Here is a 5,209-nt window from a genome sequence, read left to right as displayed (position 1 = left end):
TTAACACCAAAAAATGCAAGGTTGTCCACCTTGGGAGGAAAAACCTGCAGCATCCTTACAGGCTCGGCCGTGCTACACTGACTAGCACTACAGATGAAAAGGACTTGGGGGTCATGATTGCCCACAAGATGAACATGAGCCTGCAACGTGATGCTGTAGCTAGTAAAGCAAGTAAAACACTGGCTTGCATCTATAGATGCTTCTCAAGTAAATCCCGGGATGTCATTCTCCCATTGGCCTTGGTGAAGTTGCAGCTGGAGTACTGCATCCAGTTTTGGGCTCCACAATTCAAAAAGGATGTGGAGAAGCTTGAGAGAATCCAGAGAAGAGCCACAAGCATGATCAGAGGTCAGACCTTACGACAACAGGTTGAGAGCTATGGGGCTCTTTAGCCTGGAAAAGTGCAGGCTCAGGGGTGATCTGGTGGCCACTTACAAATTTATCAGGGGTGTTCACCAGGATCTGGGGGAACGATTGTTCACCAGAGTGCCCCAAGGGATGACAAGGTCAAACGGTTATAAACTCCAGCAAGACCATATCAGGATGGACATAAGGAAGAATTTCTTTACTGTCCAAGCCCCCAAGGTCTGGAATAGCCTGCCATCGGAGGTGGTTCAAGCACCCCCATTGAACACCTTCAAGAGAAATTTGGATCCTCATCTTGCTGGGATCCTATGACCCCAGTTGACTTCCTGCCTCTTGGGGAAGGGGCTGGACTCGGTGATCTTCCGAGGTCCCTTCCAGCCCCCTAATGTCTATGAAATTTATGAACCGATGATAATAATTCAACATTCCCAGATATGCCTGCACTTCTGACGTATTTTGTGGGGCCAGTGCCTTTTCAAAGCTGTGCCTTTATCTGCCATGGGCTGAACTCCTTCCTTGTTGATCTTATATCCTAAGTACTGCACTTCAGGCCTCATGAAAGAGCATTTCTTTTGTTTCAAACATAGCCCTGCTTCTTCCAGTCTTTGAAATACTCCTTTGAGTGTTGCCAGGTGTTTCTTATCACTTTTTCCAGTGATGAGGATATCATCAATCCTCACCACTACCTCTGGAATCTCCTTTAAGAGGTTTTTCATGGCCCTTTGGAATATGCCAGGAGCTGATGAAACTCCATAAGATAATTCATTATATTGGTACAATCCCTTGTGGGTATTTATTCTGGTGAATTTCTTACAGTCCTCCTTGAGTTCCATCTGTTGATAAGCCTGGGACATGTCCAACTTGCTAAAATGTTGGCCTCTTTCCAAGCACTGCTAGCAAATCCTAAGTGTCTAACTTAGAAACTTGATTGACTGTGACTTTATAGTCTCCACAAACATGGATGGTTCAATCAGGCTTGGCCACTGGTACAAAGGGTGTTGCCCATTGCACAAACTGCACAGGGGAGACAATGCCTTCCAATCTATCCAATTCTGTTTCAGTTCTCTCTCTGAGGGCATATGGAACTGGCCTGGCTTTGAAATACTTTGGCTGGCTGCCATCTTGGACATAAATCCTAGCCTTTATTCTCTTCAATGTACCTAACCCCTCTTGGAATACTGCAGGGTAGGCCCCCAAGATTTCTTTTAGGGTGGGCATTTTCTCTAAGTCTAACTTATATATTTCTTCCCAGTCTAGTCTGAACTTTTTCAGCCATGTCCTACCAAACAAGTTTGGCCTTTCTCCTTTTACTACTAAGGCCTTTAAGGTTTTCTGTTGTCCTTTATATGCAACAGGGACACTTAACTGATCCTATTACTGGGGTGTTTTCCCCAGTGTAAGTCTTTAGTTTCACTCTTGTATTTTCCAATGGACTCAGGCCTGCTTTACATTGTTAATAAGTCTCTTCGTTGACCACTGTGACAGAAGCCCCTGTATCTATTTCCATGCATACAGGTTGATTATTTAGCTATACAGTTACTCTGTAAGGTTCCACTTTATCCTCCATTACACAGTATACCTCTGTGTATACCTCTTCATCTGCCTCCTCTCCCTTGTGCTCCTGTACGTGATAAGCTTTTTGCTTTCTTCCCTTTTCTTTGGCCTCACCTTGTTGTGCAGCTGGATAGCTCCCCTTGAATTTTTTTGCTAGGTGTCCCATCTTTCTGTATTTATGGCACTTGAACATTTTGGGACTTCAAACTGAGGCTGAATGCATGCCTCCACAGCAAAAATCTCTCTCCAAGTCTCTAAATTTTTGTTGAGAGCTTTGCACTTGGGCTCACGTTGAGTTTCTTTATTGTCTAGATGTAAATCCTGTACATTTTTCACTGCTGCTTCCATGGCAATTGCCATCTTTACAGCTTTGTCCCAGATCAGGCCCCGATCTGCAAGTAATTGTTTTTGGATTTTCACATCATCAACTCCACAAACAAATATGTCTCTCAATATATCCTTTAGGACATTTCCAAAAGAGCTGTGTTCAGTTAGCTTTTTGAGCTCAGCAATATACTCTAAGATAGATTCATCTTCCTTCCTCCTTCTGTTATAGAAATTGAAATGTTGTACAATAGTGTTTGGCTTTGGAGTATAATGTTCAGATAAGATCTTTTGCAACTCTGCCAAATTTTTATCTCCTGGCTTTTGAGGTTGCAACAAACTTCTTAAAAGGTAATATGTTTGGCTGCCACAAACACTGAGAAATATTGCCTTCTGTTTGTCCCTGTCAGTGATTTCATTAGCTTGAAAATAATGGCCCAATCTCTCAATATATTGCTGCAAATCCTCAGTGTCTGGATTAAGTTCCTTAAATTTCCCAGAGGAAGAAATAGTTGGATTTTCTCATCACCACTGTTAAGTTCCTCACTTAACAAAGAATATTGAAACTTACTGTTCTCCAGGCCCAAAACAACAGGAGCAAAGGACAACTAACTGGGAAAATGGAAGTAACTCTGGAACAACAAACAGAGGGTGGAGTTCTAGTTCTCAAGCTCCATCCCATGATAATGGCTAACAATTTAACCCTATAATTGCCCAATTACTACACCAAGTATGTTCTCTCTGAGCAGAACTGGGCCTATACTGTGTTTTTAATGAGAAGTTTCCTGGTGGGGAAAAATGGTTCCTGAAACACTGGAGTTATCATATAAAGAAAGAATTGAGTAAAATTCTTAGAAGTACTTTATTGACTTGGAAGCCCAATTTTCAGTGACTCTTTTTGAAAATGTGACTTGGTCTCTTAAGTCACTCAAGTGACTTTCAGCATTTTAGCGTCACATAGGACACTGGGCAAGATGGACCTATAGTCTGTGTTACCTCTCAGCTCCGTGTTCTTGGGGAACCCTGGCATAGGACACAGCCTGTCTGACTCGCAAAGAATTTCCACCCCACCCCCCCCACCTGAACAGGAACTGATTACGAAAGACAATGAAGATGCAGTGGGAGATGCACCTAAAGCCCTTCAGATAAGGGTGACAAGAATGAAGAACTCCCCATGTCTCATCTGCATCCAAGATGGAACCAGATGACAACTCATTTAAATGGGAGATGGGACAGGAATGTACCTTCATTAGCATTCAGGATGTAGAACAGAGATTTCAAAGCAAGGACCACACTGAATTCTGGGATCAGAAAATCAGGGGAGCACATGATAGGGAATCTGTTCTCCAAATGCTAATCAACCCACATTTACACACACCCAGCTCAGCATTTATCTGACCAATTCCAATCTGGATTTACAAAGGACTTCCCCTCCCCATACGCGTGCGTGCGCGCACACGCGCACACACACACACACACACACACCCCTCATCTAACCAGAACTAAACAGAAGTAAAGTTGAATAGGCATCTCGGGCTGTACATTCCCCGGTCCCACTATGGGAGGCCTATTTAAACTTGATTGACTAAAACTCGGTCACCAGGTTAGGGAATGCTGAGGCAAGAGACCAAGTCAGAGGGGGTATGGGCAACATTTGAGCAATGATAAGGGTTCATCACAGCATTCAGCCCATTGGAGCCCTGACCACAGATGCTGTCATACTTTTCCCAGGATGACTGTCCTCTCCACAAAGTTTATGAACACTCCAATAATCCCCTTAAGTCTGTTAAAAGACTACAGTAAGATCTTGAAAAATCATGCTAAGCTGAGGCTTATTCATAACAGGTAAAATACAAAACCCTGATGCTACAAGCTATCTGAGAAGAAACAATGAGGTATCCCATCCAATATATCTGCTATCCATAAGAATTTCAAGCTGGCTCCTAAGTGTCTGATTACTCCTTAAAAGCTTATGTTTTTCCTGGTTGTTTCCTGTCAGTTTTTTGAGATGTTCCAAACCAGATAACCCCTTGTCAATAGAAAAGACAATTATTTACACAATTAAAAGAATGCTTTGAAGAATCTGAACTGAGGGTTTAAAAAAGCTGTAAAAATCAACAAATGGTGTGCTTCAAGAAAAGAAATCTCTCTGACACCATCCGCTGTTGTTCTCAAGAAGCTGGAAAAAACAGATCGTCTACCTTCAAGGATTGTGCTAAGAGCTTTACCTGTCAGCATTGGAACCCGAGTGCCTTAGACTGGTGAGATCCCAGCTCATGCTCTCTCTCTCTCTCTTTAGGCATAGATTTCTGAACCTGAACTGTATTAGTTAAGCTTGAACTAAGTTTCCCCAAATATTTAGTGAAACCAGGGTAGTATTGTAAGTGTTTTGATTGTTTTCCTTTGCATGTCTATTATTACTAGTACCATTATACATTTCATATACTTAGCTATAAATAACTTTTATAGTCAAACTGGTAGTAACTGGGTGTATTTGTTTTCTTCTCTACTTCTCCTTCCCCACTTGCTCTGCAGCAACCCTTCTTTTACCTAAGCTAAAGATCCCTGTGAAGCCCAGAAATACTGTGGGTTCTGCTCATCAAGAGGCTACTACTACTAGAACAGTTAGGGCAAAAGATTGGGATGTGCTGAGTTTGAAACACGTAAGGGGATCAGCTTGTACAGGCTGATTGACCCAGTTTAGCTCAGATGTGCCCTTATGAACTGAATGCTGGCCCATGAGGGTATCAGCTGGACACCCAGACAGGTTCAGAGGTATTCTGTTTAACTGTGTGCTTGTGCCTGACTGCATTTTACTGTTACCTTAATGAACTGATTCCTGGCATATGAGGGTGTCAGCCTGCCCATGCTGATCAACTCAGCTGGGTCAGGCATGTCACGTTAATGTGCGCATTTGTGTGTATGACTGATTTGGTGACTGGAGGAACCCAGCCCCATTGAAACT

General features: G+C 42.8%; 1 pseudogene; it reads right to left on the bottom strand.

Moving 5' to 3' along the window:
• The window catches only part of LOC109298097, a 45,697-nt pseudogene extending 43,611 nt beyond the window's left edge, over positions 1-2,086 (bottom strand).
• Positions 2,087-5,209: the final 3,123 nt, after the last annotated feature.

Source organism: Gavialis gangeticus, unplaced genomic scaffold (assembly GCF_001723915.1).
Source record: "Gavialis gangeticus isolate Ggan-Ray unplaced genomic scaffold, GavGan_comp1, whole genome shotgun sequence".
Taxonomy (NCBI): domain Eukaryota; kingdom Metazoa; phylum Chordata; order Crocodylia; family Gavialidae; genus Gavialis; species Gavialis gangeticus.
The sequence above is the reverse complement of the archived record's forward strand: the minus strand, read 5'-3'. Positions and strand labels throughout refer to the sequence as shown.